The sequence below is a fragment of the Eubalaena glacialis genome, chromosome 17 (genome assembly GCF_028564815.1).
Source record: "Eubalaena glacialis isolate mEubGla1 chromosome 17, mEubGla1.1.hap2.+ XY, whole genome shotgun sequence".
Taxonomy (NCBI): domain Eukaryota; kingdom Metazoa; phylum Chordata; class Mammalia; order Artiodactyla; family Balaenidae; genus Eubalaena; species Eubalaena glacialis.
Window position 1 is genome coordinate 52,956,937 of NC_083732.1, and position 20,629 is coordinate 52,977,565.

Here is a 20,629-nt window from a genome sequence, read left to right on the forward strand (position 1 = left end):
ATTGCTGGGTCATATGGTAATTCTATTTTTAGTTTTTTAAGGAACCTCCATACTGTTCTCCATAGTGGCTGTATCAATTTACATTCCCACCAACAGTACAAGAGGGTTCCCTTTTCTCCACACCCTCTCCAGCATTTATTATTTGTAGATTTTCTGATGATGCCCATTCTAACTGGTGTGAGGTGATACCTCATTGTAGTTTTGAGTTACATTTCTCTAATAATTAGTGATGTTGAGCAGCTTTTCATGTGCTTCTGGGCCATCTGTATGTCTTCTTTGGAGAAATGTCTATTTAGGTCTTCTGCCCATTTTTGGATTGGGTTGTTTGTTTTTTTTAATGTTGAGCTGCAAGAGCTGTTTATATATTTTGGAGATTAATCCTTTGTCCATTGATTCGTTTGCAAATATTTTCTCCCATTCTGAGGGTTGTCTTTTTGCCTTGTTTATGGTTTCCTTTGCTGTGCAAAAGCTTTGAAGTTTCATTAGGTCCCATTTGTTTATTTTTGTTTTTATTTCCATTACTCTAGGAGGTGGATCAAAAAAGATCTTGCTGTGATTTATGTCAAAGAATGTTCTTTCTATGTTTCCCTCTAAGAGTTTTATACTGTCCGGTCTTACATTTAGGTCCCTAATTCATTTTGAGTTTATTTTTGTGTATGGTGTTAGGGAGTGTTCTAATTTCATTCTTTTACATGTAGCTGTCCAGTTTTCCCAGCATCACTTATTGAAGAGACTGTCTTTTCTCCATTGTATATCCTTACCTCCTGTGTCATAGATTAGTTGACCATAGGTGCGTGGGTTTATCTCTGGGCTTTCTATCTTGTTCCATTGATCTATGTTTCTGTTTTTGTGCCAGTACCATATTATCTTGATTATTGTAGCTTTGTAGTATAGTCTGAAGTCAAGGAGTCTGATTCCTCCAGCTCCATTTTTTTCCCTCAAACTGCTTTGGCTTTCGGGGTCTTTTGTGTCTCCATGCAAATTTTAAGATTTTTTTTGTGCTAGTTCTGTAAAAAATACCATTGGTAATTTGATAGGGATTGCGTTGAATTTGTAGATTGCTTTGGGTAGTATAGTCATTTTCACAATATTGATTCTTCCAATCCAAGAACATGGTATATCTCTCCATCTGTTGGTATCATCTTTAATTTCTTTCATCAGTGTCTTATAGTTTCCTGCATACAGGTCTTTTGTCTCCCTAGGTAGGTTTATTCCTACGTATTTTATTCTTTTTGTTGCAATGGTAAATGGGAGAGTTTCCTTAATTTCTCTTTCAGATTTTTCATCATTAGTGTATAGGAATGCAAGAGATTTCTGTGCATTAATTTTGTATCCTGCAATGTTACCAAATTCATTAATTAGATCTAGTAGTTTTCTGGTGGTATCTTTAGGATTTTCTATGTATAGTATCACGGCATCTGCAAACAGTGACAGTTTTACTTCTTCTTTTCCAATTTGTATTCCATTTATTTCTTTTTCTTTTCTGATTGCCATGGTTAGGACTTCCAAAACTATGTTAAATAATAGTGGTGAGAGTGGACATCCTTGCCTTGTTCCTGATCTTAGAGGAAATGCTTTGTTTTTCACCATTGAGAATGATGTTTGCTGTGGGTTTGTCGTATATGGTCTTTATTACGTTGAGGTAGGTTCCCTCTATGCCCACTTTCTGGAGAGTTTTTATCATAAATGGGTGTTGAATTTTGTCAAAAGCTTTTTCTGCATCTATTGAGATGATCATATGGTTTTTATTCTTCAATTTGTTAATATGGTGTTTCACATTGATTGATTTGCGTATACTGAAGAATACTTGCATCCCTGGGATAAATCCCACTTGATCATGGTGTATGATCCTTTTAATGTGTTGTTGGATTCTGTTTGCTAGTATTTTGTTGAGGATTTTTGCATCTATATTCATCAGTGATATTGGTCTGTAATTTTCATTTTTGGAGTATCTTATTCTGCTTTTGGTGTCAGGGTGATGGTGGCCTCATAGAATGAGTTTGGGAGTGTTCCTTCCTCTGCAATTTTTTGGAAGAGTTTTAGAAGGATGGGTGTTAGCTCTTCTCTAAATGTTTGATAGAATTCACCTGTGAAGCCATCTGGTCCTGGGCTTTTGTCTGTTGGAAGATTTTGAATCACAGTTTCCATTTCATTACTTGTGATTGGTCTGTTCATATTTTCTGTTTCTTCCTGGTTCAGTCTTGGAAGGTTATAACTTTCTAAGAATTTGTCCATTTCTTCCAGGTTGTCCATTTTATTGGCATAGAGTTGCTTGTAGTAGTCTCTTAGGATGCTTTGTATTTCTGCGGTGTCTGTTGTAACTTCTTTTTCGTTTCTAATTTTATTGATTTGAGTCCTCTCCCTCTTTTTCTTGATGAGTCTGGCTAATGGTTTATCAATTTTGTTTATCTTCTCAAAGAACCAGCTTTTAGTTTTATTGATCTTTGCTATTGTTTTCTTTGTTTCTATTTCTTTTATTTCTGCTCTGATCTTTATGATTTCTTTCCTTCTGCTAACTTTCGGTTTTGTTTGTTCTTCTTTCTCTCCTTCCTTTAGGTGTAACATTAGATTGTTTATTTGAGATTTTTCTTGTTTCTTGAGGTAGGCTTTTATAGCTATAAACTTCCCTCTTAGAACTGCTTTTGCTGCATCCCATAGGTTTTGGATCATTGTGTTTTCATTGTCATTTGTCTCTAGATATTTTTTGATTTCCTCTTTGATTTCCTCAGTGATCTCCTGGTTATTTAGTAACATATTGTTTAGCCTCCATGTGTTTGTGTTTTTTACTTTTTTTCCCTGTAATTGATTTCTAATCTCATAGCATTGTGGTCAGAAAAGATACTTGATATGATTTCAATTTTCTTAAATTTACTGAGGCTTGATTTGTGACCCAAGATGTGATCTATCCTGGAGAATGTTCCGTGCGCACTTGAGAAGGAAGTATAATCTGCTGTTTTTGGATGGAATGTCCTATAAATATCAATTCTATCTGGTCTATTGTGTCATTTAAAGCTTTTGTTTCCTTATTAATTTTCTGTTTGATGATCTGTCCATTGGTGTAAGTGAGGTGTTAAAGCCCCCACTATTATTGTGTTACTGTCAATTTCCTCTTTTATAGCTGTTAGCAGTTGCCTTATGTATTGAGGTGCTCCTATGTTGGGTGCATATATATTTATAATTGTTATATCTTCTTCTTGGATTGATCCCTTGATCATTATGTAGTGTCCTTCCTTGTCTCTTGTAACATTCTTTACTTTAAAGTCTATTTTATCTGATATGAGTATTGCTACTCCAGATTTCTTTTGATTTCCATTTGCATGGAACATCTTTTCCCATCCCCTCACTTTCAGTCTGTATGTGTCCCTAGGTCTGAAGTGGGTCTCTTGTAGACAGCATATATATGGGTCTTGTTTTTGTGTCCATTCAGCGAGCCTGTGTCTTTTGGTTGGAGCATTTAGTCCATTCACGTTTAAGGTAATTATTGATATGTATGTTCCTATGACCATTTTCTTAATTGTTTTGGGTTTGTTTTTGTAGGTCCTTTTCTTCTCTTGTGTTTCCCACTTAGAGAAATTCCTTTAGCATTTGTTGTAGAGCTGGTTTGGTGGTGCTGAATTCTCTTAGCTTTTGCTTGTCTGTAAAGCTTTTGATTTCTCCATCGAATCTGAATAAGATCCTTGCCAGGTAGAGTAATCTTGGTTGTAGGTTCTTCCCTTTCATCACTTTAAGTATATCATGCCACTCCCTTCTGGCTTGTAGAGTTTCTGCTGAGAAATCAGCTGTTAACCTTATGGGAGTTCCCTTGTAGGTTATCTGTCATTTTTCCCTTGCTGCTTTCAATAATTTTTCTTTTTCTTTAATTTTGCCAATTTGATTACTATTTGTCTCAGCATGTTTTTCCTTGGGTTTATCCTTTACGGGACTCTCTGTGCTTCCTGGAATTGGGTGGCTATTTTCTTTCCTGTGTTATGGAAGTTTTTGACTATAATCTCCTCAAATATTTTCTTGGGTCCTTTCTCTCTCTCTTCTCCTTCTGGGACCCCTATAATGTGAATGTTGTTGCATTTAATGTTGTCCCAGTGGTCTCTTAGGCTGTCTTCATTTCTTTTCATTCTTTTCTCTTTATTCTGTTCCGCAGCAGTGAATTCCACCATTCTGTCTTCCAGGTCACTTATCCGTTCTTCTGCCTCAGTTATTCTGCTATTGATTCCTTCTAGTGTATTTTTCATTTCAGTTATTGTATTGGTCATCTCTGTTTGTTTTTCTTTAATTCTTTTAGGTCTTTGTTAAACATTTCTTACATCTTCTCAGTCTTTGCCTCCATTCTTTTTCCGAGGTCCTGGATCATCTTCACTACCATTATTCTGAATTCTTTTTCTGTAAGGTTGCCTATCTCCACTTCATTTAGTTGTTTTTCTGGGGTTTTATCTTGTTCCTTCATCTGGTACATAGCCCTGTGCCTTTTCATCTTGTCTACCTTTCTGTGAATGTGTTTTTTGTTCCACAGGCTGCAGGATTGTAATCCTTCTTGCTTCTGCTGTCTTCTTGCTTCTGTAGTTCTTCTTGCTTCTGCTCCAGCCACTCTGTTTTTTGATTGGAGAATCTAAGTCATTTACATTTTATTATTGATAGGCATGTACTTATTGCCTTTTTGTTAATTGTTTTATGGCTGTTTTGTAGTTCCTCTGTTCCTTTCTTCTTGTCTTGCTTTCTTCTTTTGTGATTTGATGATTTTCTATAGTGGTATGCTAGATTCCTTTCTCTTTATCTTTTGTGTATTTACTATAAGTTTTTGCTTTGTGGTTACCATGATGCTTATATAAAACAACTTATATTTATAACAATCTATTTTAAGTTGATAACAACTTAAGTTTGAACACATTCTAAAGCTCTGCATTTTTACTCCCCACCCCTACATTTTGCTTTTAATTTCACATTTTACATCTTTTTTTCTTGTGTATCCATTAAATTATTATAATTAGTTTTACTACTTTTGTCTTTTAACCTTCACACTTGCTTTATAAGTGATTAACCCACCACCTTTACAGCATTAGATTATTTTGAATTTTACTAATATTTACCTTCACCAGTGAGATTTTTAATTTCACATGTCTTGTTACTAATTAGCACCCTTTGGTTTTAGCTTAAAGGAGTCCCTTTAACTTCTAAGGCCAGTCTACTGGTGATGAACTCCTTTAGCTTTTGCTTTTCTGGAGAACTATATCTCTTCAATTCTGAATGACAACTTTGCCTGGTAGAGTATTCTTGGTTGACTTTTTGTTTTTTTCAGCACTTGAATGAATATATTGTTCTACTCCCTTCTGGTATGTAGTTGCTGCCAAAAAAAATGTGCTGATGGTCTTATGAGGGTTTCCTTGTATTATACATAACAAGTTGTTTTCTCTTGCTTTTAACTTTTGACATGTTAATTGTAATGTATCTTGATGTAGGTCTCTTTGAGTTCCTCTTATTTAGAATTTTCTGGGATTCCTGAATCTGGATATCTGTTTTCTTCCTCAGTGTGGGAAGTTTTTCTCCATTATTTCTTCAAATAAGTTTTCTGCCCCTCTTTTTTATTTCTGGGACCCCTATAATGTGAATGTTGGTCCACATGATGTTTTCCCATAAGTCTCATAAGCTTGCTTTATTCTTTTTCATTGTTTATTTCTTTTTGCTACTCTGATAGGGTAAGTTCCACTGCCGTTTCTTTGAGCTCACTGATCCTTTCTTCTTCTGCATCTAGTTTGCTGTTGAACCCTTCTGGTGTATTTTTCAGTCCAGTTATTGTATCTTCAGGCCTGTGACTTATATTTGGTAATACCTTATATTTTCTATGTCTTTTTTGAAATTCTCACTTTGTTCATCCATTCTTCCCCTCAGCTAGGTGAGCATCTTTGTGACCATTATTTTGACCTCTTTATCAGATAAATCACTTATCTCCATTTGATTAAGGCCTTTTTCTGAAGTTTTATCTTGTTCTTTCATTTGGAACATATTCCTCTGTTTCATTTGCTTTGACTCTCTGTGTTGGTTTCTGTGCATTAGATAAAGCAACCACCACTTCCAGTCTTAAAGGAATAACCTCATATTGGAGATGAGCCTTTTTGTTCAACCCTGCCTAGCTCTTTTTTGTCCTCAAACCTTTGTGCAACCTTGTTTTTTTTTTTTTTTAAGTGGCTCCTAGTAGTTGAGAGTGTGCAAAGACCTGTCAGTGTCTCAGAGGAGATGACCTCAGTCAGCACCTAGATTCAGGCTGATAGAAGAGTAGATCCTCAGGCTGTAGCTTTTAAAGTATGTAAATTTTTTTTTCTGGGGGAAGACTGAGATGGCTGTTTCTGTCTGCTCCCTTTGCACTGAGCCCTGGGGTTATAGCCAGTTAAGAATGGCTTCTTTCTTTGCTACAATCTTATTTAACTTGTGAACATAAGCCCCGCTGGCCACCACAGACAGGTGATATAGGGATGTCCCCTGGGTGGCAGCCACAAAAACCAGGGTAACAGATGTAAAAACTGGGGCACTGCCAATAGTACCTGCACTCTGAAGCAAGGCAGAGAACTAACGCAAAGATAACACCCACACTCTGAGGCCTTTGGAGAGGATTACGAATGGGCTTAGGTGTGTGTCTAGTTAGAAGCCTGAGCCTCAGGCCATAGCTATGAAGATAAGCTAATAGGCCTCTTTCACAGAAAGACTGGGCTCCTCGGTCTGTTGCCTCTCTGCTGCTCTACTCTCCCTAGGGGTGGTAGCCAGTTAAGAACTCTTCATTTTTACAGTTCTCTGGGGCCCACAAGCATAAACCCCACTGGCCACCAGAGCCAGGTGATCTAGAGGAGTCCCCTGGATGGCAACCACCAAAATCACAGGCCAGAAGAGTATATAAGCTCCTTTCTGGGAGATACTGGTGACCTGGAAAGAGGCAGAAGAACAGAGAGCAAAGATAGAGTACCCTGGCCCCCATCCCGAGAGAGCACATTGGTAGGCCCCTAGATGTGCTGTGCAGTTGTTTTTTTTTTAACATCTTTATTGGAGTATAATTGCTTTATAATGTTGTGTTAGTTTCTGTTGTATAACAAAGTGAATCAGCTATATGTATACATATATTCCCATTGCTGTACAGTTTTAATATACACTGAATTGTCCATGAATACTACAATGTGTAAAGTGAGGGGAAAATTGTACTTTCTTTTGTTTGGAATTTTAACAAGGGCTGGTCACTATTTCAGGTATCACATCACCAATGGTAATGTCACTAATGGTATTAGAGGTACCATACAGCTCACCTGTACATGTCTCCATCTGTCACTGTTCTGCTCACAGTGATTCTATATGTTTGGGGCAAGCATATAATTATCTTATATCTTCTAGTGTAGGCATGCCCATGCATGTATATATTGATGCATTATTATTCCATTATAAACTGTTTCTATAAACTATTTTTATTATGTTATTTTTTATGAGCGATTTTTCTCTTTTGCATTAGAGTTAGGGCAACTTTTTTTTAATGGCATATGTATTATCTATGAATTCCCTTTTGGTGTGTTAAAGGGATAATAACAAAATATTTATAAAAAGGAAGTGTTGGCTTTAAGAACCACTGTCCTAGAGGAAGAGGGCAGCCTGCTCCCTCCTAATGAGCATCAATTTGCCAACTCACAGTAAGGACCCTGATCATCTAGAATGGGTCAGACCCTATCCCCAAACCCAGGCTCACTATGGCTAGAAGAAGGATGTGCTCTTCTTGGCTAGCCTGGGTAGCTGAACACCCCTGGGGCAGGGGAAAGGAAGGAGGCAGGGGAGGCAAGACTCCAAGTTACACAGCCCAACTAGGGACATGAGGGTCGGGGAAGGGGTCCCCAAAGTAAAACTGGAGTGCTGTTTCTGCATGAAAGCAGAAGCTGGATAGGCTAAAGTGACAATTAGGCACAAAAATAAATACACACAACTTAGAACCTAAGTGACGGAGTAGTGTTAATGAAACATTCCCTACCACAACCTCCAGGGCTGACAACACAAACCCACAATGAACCAGATTGCCAAGGATGAAAAGAAACAAAAAGTTATCATTAAAATGCAAGAAAAACTGCAAGAGAAAACCATGATCCTCTCTAAACAACACTGATGATGCAATAACTACAAAGCTTCCACTTAAAATTGGCAGGAATTCCAACTATGCCGTGCACATGCACAGTGGGAGATGGCAACACCTGAGAACAGGGTTTGCCATCCAGGCTCCCCCATTGAATGGTAAATCAGTCCTTAGGAAACACTAGCAAAGCACTAATTTTTGTAACCCTTGGCTGCATATAAGCAATTGCACAAAATAATGGCACTCTAGGGAATTGTATCCACTCCATGCCAGAAGCACTCCTCCTCCAGGCGTGACAACCAAAAATTTCTCTCCACATTGCCTGGTGCCCTGGTGTGCAAAATTACCCCTGATTGAGAACCACTGATCTAGGGGAGCACTTTAAAAATAATTCTTGTCCACACAAACACTTGTACATGAAGGTTCATAGCAGATTATTCAATAGCCTAACACTGGAAACAACCCAAACGTCCATCAAATGATGACTTGATAAATAAATGGTGGTCTATCCATACAATGGAATATTATTTGTCCATAAAAAGAAATTTAATATTGACACATACTACAATATAGATGAACCTTGAAAACATTATACTAAGTGAAAGAAGCCAGTCACAAAATACAACATATTATATGATTCCATTTATATAAAATGTCCAGAATAGGTAAACCTATAGAGACAGAAGGTAGATTAGTGTATGCCTAGGGCTGGGGTGATAGCAGGATTGAAGACTGATGATGAATGGGCACAGGGTTTTTTTTAGGGGGTGATGAAAATGTTCCAAAATTGGTCATGTAGATGGTCGCATCACTCAGTGAATATACAAAAAACCACTGGATTGTACATTTTAAATGGGTGAATTGTAAAATATGTGAATTATATCTCAATAAAGCTGTTAACCAAAAGAAGAAAGAAGTCTCTGCCACATGTGCTCACTCACTTCCTATCCCAGAACTATTGAGTGAGGTTCTATAAGGAGCAGACCCTGAGAATCAGGCATGTGTTGAAAACTCCCGATGTCATCCTGATGCAACTGGCCAGCTGTCCAGTGTTTGGGAATCTCCACCAACCCCATGGTTCTCTCCAAATCTCAGGCTGAGCCACAGACCTTTTTTTTTTGTTGAAGTATAGCTGATTTACAATACTGTGTTAGTTTCAGGTGTACAGCAAAGTGATTCAGTTATGTATAATATATATATACCTTTCCAATTATTTTCCATTATAGGTTATTACAAGACATTGAATATATAACATATTTCCCTATGTTCTACAGTAAATCCTTGTTGTTTATTTTATATATAGTAGTGTATATCTGTTAATCCCATACTCCTCCCCCAGCCCTTTCCCCTTTGGTAACCATAAATTTGTTTTCTATGTCTGTGAGTCTGTTTCTGTTTTGTAAATATATTCATTTGTATCACTTTTTAGATTCCACATGTAAGTGATATCATACAATATTTGTCTTTCTCTGTCTGACTTACTTCACTCAGTATGATAATCTCTGGGTCCATCCATGTTCCTGCAAATGGCAATATTTCGTTCTTTTTTATGGCTGAGTAATAATATTCCATAGTGTATATATGTACCACATCTTGCTTATCCATTCATCTGCTGATGGACACTTAGGTTGTTTCCATGTCTTGGCTATTGTAACTAGTGCTGCTTTGAATATTGGGGTGCATGTATCTTTTTGAATGAGAATTTTCACTTTTTCCAGATCTATGCCTGGGAGTGGGATTGCAGGATCATATGGTAACTCTATTTTTAGTTTAAAGAACCTCCATATTGTTCTCCATAGTGGCTGCACCTGTTTACATTCCCACCAGCAGGGTAGGAGGGTTCCCTTTTCTCTAACCTTCTCCAGCATTTATCATTTGTGGACTTTTTGATGATGGCCATTCTGACCAGTGTGAGGTGATGTCTCATTGTAGTTTTTGTTTTTTGTGGTGAAGGAAAGTGCAGCATTTATTGCAGGGCACCAAGTGAAGAGTCCAGACAGCTAGTGCTCGAAACACTGGGAACTCCTCGATGGGTTTCAGCAAAATATTTTTTAAATTAATTTTTATTGGAGTATAGTTGCTTTACAATGTTGTGTTAGTTTCTGTGGTACAGCAAAGTCAATCAGCTATACGTATACATATATCCCCTCCTTTTTAGATTTCCTTCCCATTTAGGCCACTGTAGAGCACTGAGTAGAGTTCCCTGTGCTATACACTAGGTTCTCATTAGTTATCTATTTTATACATAGTAGTGTATATATGTCAATCCCAATCTCCCAATTCATCCCACCCCTCCTTCCTCCCCTGGTATCCATACATCCGTTCTCTATGTCTGTGTCTCTATTTCTGCTTGTAAATAAGATCATCTGTATCATTTTTCTAGATTCCACATATAAGCAATATTATACAATATTTGTTTTTCTCTTTCTGACTTACTTCACTATGTATGACAGTCTCTAGGTCCATCCACATCTCTGCAAATTGCACAATTTCATTTCTTTTTATGGCTGAGTAATATTCCATTGTATATATGTACCACATCTTCTTTATCCATTCTTCTGTTAATGGATATTTAGGTTGCTTCCATGTCCTGGCTATTGTAAATAGTGCTGCAATGAACACTGGGGTGCATGTATCTTTTTGAATTATGGTTTTTTTGCAGATATATGCCCAGGAGAGGGATTGCTGGGTCATATGGTAGTTCTATGTTTAGTTTTTTAAGGAACTCCATACTGTTCTCCATAGTGGCTGTATCAATTTACATTCCCACCAACAGTGCAAGAGGGTTCCCTTTTCTCCATGCCCTCTCCAGCATTTATTATTTGTAGATTTTTTGATGATGGCCATTCTGACTGGTGTGAGGTGATACCTCACTGTAGTTTTGATTTGCATTTCTCTAATAATTAGTGATGATGAACATCTTATGTGCCTCTTGGCCATCTGTATGTCTTCTTTGGAGAAATATCTATTTAGCTCTTCTGCCTATTTTTTTTATTGGGTTGTTGGGGTTTTTTTGATATTGAGTTGTATAGCTGTTTGTGTATTTTGTATATTAACCCCTTGTCAGTTGCATTGCATCATTTGCAAATATTTTCTCCCATTCCATAGGTTGTCTTTGCATTTTGATGATGGTTTCCTTTGCTGTGCAAAAGCTTTTAAGTTTGATTAGGTCCCACTTGTTTATTTTTGCTTGCATTTATTTATTTATTCATTTAGCCTTAGGAGACTGATCTAAGAAAATATTGCTACAATTTATGTCAGAGAATGTTTTGCCTATGTTTTCTTCTAGGAGTTTTATCATGTCATGTTACATTTAAGTTAAAGTATTTTTAGTTTATTTTTGTATATGGTGTTGAGAGAATATTCTAACTTCATTGATTTACGTGAGGCTATCCAGCTTTCCCAATGCCACTTGCTGAAGAGACTGTCTTTTCTCCATTGTAGATTCTTGGCTCCTTTGTCGAAGATTAATTGGCCGTAGGTGTGTGGGTTTATTTCTCTAGGCTCTCTAGTCCATTCCATTGATCTATATATCTGTTTTTGTGCCAATACCATGCTGTTTTGACTACTGTAGCTTTGTAGTATTGTCTGAAGTCTGGGATGGTTATGCCTCCAGTTTTGTTCTTTTTCCTCAAGATTGCTTTGGCAATTCTGGGTCTTTTGTGGTTCCATATTAATTTTAGGATTATTTTAGCTCTGTGAAAAATGTCAATGGTAATTTGATTGGGATCACATTAAATCTGTAGATTGCTTTGGGTAGTATAACCATTTAAACAATATTAATTCTTTCCAATTCCAATTCTTTCCATTTCTTTGAATCATCTTCAGTTTCCTTTCTTAACGTTTTATAGTTCTTAGCATATAGGTCTTTCACCTCCTTGGTTAGGTTTATTCCTAGGTATTTTCTTTTTTTGACAGTTTTAAATGGGATTATTTCTTTACACTAACAATAAAATATAAGAGAAAGTAAAGAAATGCAACAAATTTCTATATGTTAATCTTGTATCTTGCTACCTTGCTGAATTTATTAGTTCTAGTAGCTTTTTTGTGGAGTCCTTAGAGTTTTCTATATAGAGTATCATGTCATCTACATATAATGACAATTTTACCTCTTCCCTTCTAGTTTGGATACCTTTTATTTCTTTTTCTTGTCTATTGTTGTGGCTAGAACTTCCATTACTATGTTGAATAGAAGTGGTGAGAGTGGGCACCCTTATCTTGTTCCAGAATTTAGCGGGAAGTCTTTCAGCTTTTCACCGTTAAGTATTATACTGACCATGGGTTTGTCATAAATTGTTTTTTATTATGTTGAGTGTGTTCCCTCTATACGCACTTTGGTGAGAGTTTTTATCATGAATGGATGTCAAATTCTATCAAATGCTTTTTCTGCAGCTATGAAGATGATCATGTGGTTTTTGTCTTTTCTTTTGTTGATGTGGTGTATCATATTGATTGATTTGTGTATGTTGAACCATCCTTGCAACCCTGGAATGAATCCAACTTGATCATGGTGTATGATCCTTTTTATGTGTTGTTGGATTAGGTTTGGTAATATTTTGTTGAGAATTTTTGCATCTGTATTCATCAAAGATATTGGCCTATAATTTTCTTTTTCTGTAGTGTCTTTGTTTGGTTTTTGTATCAGGGTGATGGTGACTTCATAGAATGACTTTGGGAGTGTTCCCTCCTCTTCAATTTTTTGGAAGAGTTTGAGAAGGATAGGTGAATGTTCTTCTTTGTATGTTTGGTGGAATTGCCCAGTGAAGCCATCGAGTCCTGGACTTTTGTTTGCAGGGAGGTTTTTGGGGTTTGTTATTTATTATTTATTTTATTACAGACTCTATTTCACTTCTAGTGACCAGTCTGTTCAAATTATCTGTTTCTTCTTGACTCAGTTTTGGCAGCCTATATATTTCTAGAAACTTGTCCATTTCTTCTAGGATGTCCAATTTGTTGGCATATAACTGTTCATAGTATTTTCTTATGGTTTTTTTTGTATTTCTGTTGTATCATGGTATCAATTATTTCTCCTCTTTCCTTACTTACTTTATTTGGGTCCTCTCTCTTTTCTTCTTGGTGAGCCTGGCTAGAGGTTCGTTGATTTTGTTTATCCTTTCAAAAAACCAGCTCTTAGTTTTATTTTTTTTTTCTATTTTTTAAATCTCTACTTTATTTTCTCTCTGATTTTTATTTCCTTCCTGCTGCTTACTTTAGGTTTTGTTTGTTCTTCTTTTCTAATTCTTTTAGGTGGTGGTTTAGGTTGTTTATTTGAGATTTTTCTTGTTTTTTTGAGAAGCCTGTATTGCTATGAACTTCCCTCTTAGAGCTGCTTTTATATTGTTGTGTTTTCATCGTCATTTGTCTCAAGATATCTTCTGATTTCCTCTTTTATTTCATGATTGACATATTGGTATTTTTTAGTATCATGTTGTTTAGTCTCCATGTAATCATTTTTTTCTCTCTGTTTTTTTAGGCTATACTTTAATTCTTTTTTTAATTGAAGAATAGTTAATTTACAATGTTGTGTTAGTTTCAGGTGTACAGCAAGGTGATTCAGTTATACATATATACATATATTCTTTTTCATATTCTTTTCCATTATAGGTTATTACAAGATATTGAGTATAGTTCCCTGTGCTACACAGTAAGTCCTTGTTGTTTATCTATTTTATATATAGTAGTGTGTATACATTAATCCCAAACTCCTAATTTATCTCTCCCCTCCCCTCATTCCCTTTGGTAACCATAAGTTTGTTTTCTATGTCTGTGAGTCTATTTCTATTTTGTAAATAAGTTCCTTTGAACTTTCTTGTTTTTCTTTCTGTGGTTAATTTCTAATTTCATACCATTGTGGTCAGAAAGTATCCTTGAAATAATTTCTATCTTCTAAAATTTGTTGAGGTTTATTTTGTTTCTTAGTATGTGGTCTATCCTAGAGAATGTTCCATGTGCACCTCCATTCTGGGTTTTGTTTTTTTGTTGTTTTGGATGTAGTGTCCTATAGGTATCAGTTAAGTTCAACTGTTCTGTTGTGTCATTTAGGATCTCTGTCTTACTGATTTTTCTGTTTGGAAGATCTGTCCATTGATGTCAGTGAGGTGTTAAAGTCTCCTTCTATTATTGTATTTCCATCAATTTCTCCTTTTATGTCTGTTAGTATTTGTTTTATATGTTTAGGTGGTCCTATACTAGGTGCATATATGTTAATGAGTGTAATATCTTCTTATATTGATCCCTTTATCATTATATAGCATCCTTCTTTTTCTTTTTTTTATGGACTTTGTTTTAAACTCTATTGTGTCTGATATGAGTATTGCTACCTCCACTTTCTTATTTCCATTTGCATAAAATATCTTTTTCCATCCCCTCACTTTCAACCTCTGTGTGTCTCTCACCCTAAAGTAGGTCTCTTGTAGGCAGCATATTGTAGGTTCTTGGGTTTTTTTGTTTGGTTTTTTGTTTGTTTGTCTTTAATTAGTAAAAGTATATTGTGCACATATGAAAAAGATAGCTTGCAAACCAGGAACACTCAAACCAAAACATGGAATGGGGCTCAGGGGTATACTGTTATAAAGCAGCTTATATAGTGAAAAAACATTACCATTTATTCTTCACAGTGGTTGGTTACAGTATTAGAATTTTCAGTGGTTGGGTCATATCAACCTAGGGAAACAGTCCAGGTTTTTCTACAATTTCCAGAGATACATGTAAGAAATGACCCAGGTCACGTTAGTCTCCAAAAATAGGCTAAATTAAGCTTTATTTCTTTGACTAAACTGGTTTTGTCTGATCAGGGAATTTTCAAGGCTGGTCTCCCTTTTTTTTGTTTGTTTTTTTGAATTGAAGTATTGTTAATTTACAACATTGTGTTAGTTTCAAGTGTATGGCAAAATGATTCAGTATATATATATATATATATATATATATATATATATATATATATATATATATATATATATATTCTTTTTCAGATTCTTTTCCATTATAGGTTATTACAAGATATTGAATATAGTTCCCTATACTACACAGTAAATCCTTGTTGTTTATCTATTTTAAATACAGTAGTATGTATGTTAATCCCAAACTCCTAATTTATCTCCCCCTGGCTATCCCCCCCATAAATTTGTTTTCTATGTCTTTGAGTCTATTTCTGTTTTGTAAATAAGTTCATTTGTATCATGTTTTTAGATTCCACATGTAAGTGATATCATATGATATTTGTCTTTCTCTGCCTGACTTCACTTAATGATAATCTCTAGGTCCATCCATCTTCCTGCACATGACAATATTTCATTCTTCTATATGGCTGAGTAATATTCCTTTACGTGTGTATATATATATATATATATACACCACATCTTCTTTATGGACATTTAGGTTGCTTGCATGTTTTGGCTATTGTAAATAGTGCTGCTATGAACATTGGGGTTCATTTATCTTTTTGAATTAGAGTTTTCATCTTTTCCAGATATATGCCCAGAAGCGGGATTACAGGATCATATGGTAACTCTATTTTTAGTTTTTTGAGGAACCTCCATACTGCTCTCCATAGTGGCTGCACCACTTTACATTCCCATCAGGATTCCCTTTTCTCTACACCCTCTCCATCATTTATTATTTACTGTAGGTTCTTGTTCTGTTATCCAGTGTGCCATTCTATGTCTTTTAATTGGTGAACTTAGTCTATTGACATTTAAAATAATTATAAGTATGTATTTATTGCCATTTTGATCCTTGTTTTCTAGTTGATTTTGTAGTTCTTTGTTCCTTTCTTCTTTTTCCTTTTGTGGTTTGATGGTTTTCTTTTGTATTATGCTTGAGTTCCTTTCTTTTTGGTTTTTGCAAATCTATTACATGTTTTTGATTTGTGGTTACCTTGGTTTTCAAGTATGTTAACCCATAACTATATCTACTTGCTTTTAGACTGATAGTCATGTAAGTTCAAACACATTCTAAATGATCTACATTTTCTTATTCCCTTCCCCTACATTTTGTGATTTTGATGTTCTATTTTACGTCTTCATGTTTATCCTTTTGCTGTTCATTGTAGTTATAATCGTTTTCAGGAAAATTGTTTTTTAATCTATGTACTGGCTTATGTAAGTGATCTTCAATCCTTTTATATGTTTGCCTTTCCTGTTGTGATTTTTCCCTTTCCTATAGATTCTTGTTTCTCTTCTAGAAGCCCTTTTAATATTTCTTTTAGTTTAAGATTAATATTGCTGTATTCTTTTAGTTTTTGTTTATCTGAGAAATTCTTTATCTCTCCTTGTATTCTAAATGATAATCTTGCTGGGTAGGGTATCCTAGGTTGCAGGTTTTTTCCTTTCAGGACTTTGAATATATCTTGTTACTTCCTCTGGCCTACAGAGTTTCTGTAGAGAAATCAGCTGATAGCCTTATGGGGGTTCCCTTGTAACTGACTTTGTTTTTCTCTTGCTGCCCTTAGAAACATCTCTTCAACTTTTGCCATTTTACTTACGTTATGTCTTGATGTGGGTCTGTGTGGGCTCATCTTGTTTGGGGTCCTCTGTGTTTCCTCTACCTGGATATCTGTTTCCTTCTTTAAGTTTGGGAAGTCTACAGCCATAATGTCTTCAAATGCATTTTTGATCCCCTTTTCTCTTTCTTCTCCTTCTGGAATCCCTGTTATGTGTAGGTTGGCATGCTTTATATTATCCCAGAGATCTCATATGTTGCTTTGATTTTTTTTTCATTTGTCTTTCTATCTGGTGTTCTGATTGGGTGATTTGATTGGTTCCTCTTTATAGTTTCTAGTTCCCTGTTACAGCGACCTGCATTTCTATTGATAGTCTTTCTTAATTCCTTTAACGTTTTTATAACCTGCTTTTCAAACTCAGAGTCTAGTAGACTGGTGAGGTCTATTTCATTGTTTGTTTTTTCAGGGGATTTCTCTTGTTCTTTTAATTGGGAGTAGTTCCTCTGTTTTTTCATTTAACTTAAATTTCTCTGGCTCTATGAATTTAGGAGAAACAGTTACCTACTGTTAGCCTCCGTGAGTCTAATATTTTTGGTGCGAGGGCTGTTTTTGGTATGAGTGCCTGCCACATCTTTCCTCAGAGTATACTGGCCATTGTCCCCTTGATAGGGGGTGTGTTTGGTGTTGTAGTGACCAGAACTTGCACTGGACATTGGGCAGGGCCTCCTCTGCTCTGTGGCTGACACAGCCCTGTCAGGGGCAGGGTCTGCTCCCCCATTGTTGGAGTAGAAGCCCCCAGATCCAGTTCTAAGCTGCAGTGTGAGGTAGGCAGGACTGGAGCACTCCCACTGGGAAAGGAGCCACTGTGTGTTCCTCCCCAGGGGCTGTCCACCAGGAGGTGCGACTCTGTGGCAAAACCCACCACCAGGTGTGCACTCCTACAGAGTTTGCTGCTGCTGGCGCTGCCCCCAGACCCGCCCCCCCTGCAGGAGTGCTGGTACTCAGCTCAGATGTCAGTCCCACCTCTGAAGTCCACTGAAGCCCCACCTGCTGTGGGAGTGCCTATAATTGGCTCCAAGGTTGCTCCCCCTCCAGCACATGCCCACTCACAAAGCCTGAGGTGGCCCAAACCAAGCCCTGCCATGAGCATGCTGACAATGAGTCTCTTATGGTGGACCTGCACCCCACCCTTTGTGCACTGATAATGGCGCTTCTTTGGCGGACCCGCGCCCTGTCCTGCTCATACCCACAGTGGAGGCCCAGACCACACTCCAGGCCCTTCAGGCTGTCCAGCACAGCCAAACAGAGTCCTCTCCCCAGGTCTGTTAGCTGAAGCCCGAGTTTCAGCACCTAGCCACTGCAAAGGAGGTTTCCAGGGCGAGGGAAACTTTCCTCTTTCACCGCTCCCTCCCAAGGGCTCAGGTCCTGTCCTGATTTCTTTCCTTTCTTTTATTTTCCCTTTTCATCCTACTCAACTATGTGGGGATCTTTCTTGCAGCTTTGGTTGTATAACAGATCTTCTGCCAGGTTTCAGTTGGTATTCTGTGAGAACTGTTCCACATGTTAGATGTATTTTTGATGTGTTTGTGGGGGGAGGTGAGCTCCATGTTCTTCTACTCTGCCATCTTGATCTCTCCCTAACCTTTTCTGTTTTTAAAGTATATATATATATACATATATGTGTGTGTGTGTGTGTGTGTATATATATATATATATATACACACACACACACACACACATATATGTATATATATATATATACACACACAGAGAGAGAGAGAGAGAGAAAGAGAGAGAGAGAATTGACATGTCACATTATATTAGTTTCAGGTATGCAACATAATGATTCAGTATTTGTATATATTGTGAAATGATCATCATAAGTCTAGTTAACATTTATCAACACACATAGCTACAAATTATTTTTCCTTATGAAGATAACTTTTAAGATCTACTCTCTCAGCAACTTTCAGATATACAATACAGTATTATTAACTATAGTCACCATGCTGTACATTACATCCCCAGGATTTATTTATTTTATAACTAGTAGTTTGTACTTTTTAAACCCCTTCACCCATCTTGCCCACTCCCTATCCCCCTACCTCTGGCAACTACCAATCTGTTCTCTGTACCCCTGAGCTCAATTTTTTGTTTGTTTAGTTTGGTTTGGTTTTTTAAGATTCCACAAAATCTAAGTTGTGATTATTCACTGGGAATCTGATTGTGACTGGAAACCTCACTGTGGTTTTGATTTGCATTTCCCTGATGGTTATTGATGTTGAGCACCTTTTCATATACCTGTTGGCCATCTGTATGTCTTCTTTGGAAAAATGTTTATTCAGATCCTCTGCCCATTTAAAAACTCAGATTTTTTGGGTTTCTGCTATTGAATTGTATGAGTTCTTTATATATTTTAGATGTTAACCCCTTATCAGAAACATGATTTGCAAATATTTTCTCCCATTTTTCAGGTTACCTTTTCATTTTGTTGATGGTTTCCTTTGCTGTGCAGAAGCTTTTTAGTTTAACGTAGTCCCACTTGTTTTTGCTTTTGTTGCCTTTGACTGACCTTTTTTGGAAAAAAAAATCAACCCTTCCCATCAGAAGAGGGAGTATAAGTTAATAAAGACAAGAGATAAAAACAGAGTTGTCATTGGTTTGTGTGTAGGAGTTGTTTGTGATGTTCAGGTGTCTAGTGACGGAACAGAAATTTCCATAAATTATGAATTGGCATGCAATGCCCCCCTGTGGACTATTGCAACAAGAAGTCTCAGTGTCTACATTGCTTTCAGATATTTTAACCATATAACTCAATCTTTCCTGTTGGTATCATCTTCTTGTCAGTTCACCTGTCTTAGAATATTAGAGACAGTGCACATCTTAGTCCTTGGAAATACAAGAAGAGAGAACACACCTTAAAAGGTGACATTCACAGAACTGGTGGAATTTCAAGAACTGATTTCCTCAAGGTCAGAGAGATCTGGTCACATCTCCTTCTTTCCTGTTACCATCACAAAAAGATCCAGCTCCTTCACATTTTCCTCATCCCTTCATTGGCCATTTTCAGTTGGTGATAACAAATGTTGGTGAGAATGTGGAGAAAAGGGAACCCTTATAACTTCATTAACGGGAATGCCAATTGGTAAAGCCATTATAGAAAAACTGTGAAGGTTCCCCAAAAAACTAGAACTACCATATGATCCAGTAATCTCACTCCTGGGCCTATGTCCAGGGGAAATGAAATTAGTTGGTGAAGCAGTACTACGTGGTCATGTTACTACAGCATCTTAACTGCTCTAGTGGCAGATGAACCTGAGTGCTCCCTCCTCTCCTTTTGCTGTCTCCCTTCTTACTCGATGGACCATGGCTCCACATGCTTCCTAACCATTCAGACAGGCCTGGGCTCCAGTTCTGGCGTGCCTGGTCATGTTAGCATGTGCTTTTCCTGTATTATCTTAATCAACTATCAAAACAATCCTATGAGAGAGATGCGGTTATTATTAGGGTCTTCAGATAAGGACACTGAGCCACCAAGAGCTTAGTTCAATTATCTGAGGGAAATTGGGTGTGAAAAACACAGGCCACAGTGCCCGCATGCAGCTGGGTCACATTATCCTTTGCCTTATTCTCCAAGTTCTATTCTGTTCTTTGCTGATTTAGTTTGATTCATCCTTGTTAAGTGTTTATGTCTTCTACTGACTCATTGTGTTAGCACTTTCAAGTAACACATTTGCATTTTTACAGGGACCTTCTAGCAATCAAACCATAAACTCAAAACCTGAATCCCTAAAGCTGGGATTTCAAGTGCTCCGGCTGATGTGTGGAAGGTTAATTTTGGACAGAGGCTCTTTCCAGGTGGCTCTCAAAGTACCATCTGGACACATAACATTAACTCCAATTTGCTGAAAGCCTTTCTGCTTGGCACTTTATATATCCTCTCTGTTTTAATCCTCCTGATAAACTGCAAAGGTATTATTATCCCCATTAAAAGCAGAGGAAACTAAGTAAGGCTCAGTGTCAGTGAGCAGAAGAGTCAAAATCCACATCCAAGGCTTTCTGACTCTTATCAGCATGCTGCTGCCCTACCCATCATGCAGCCT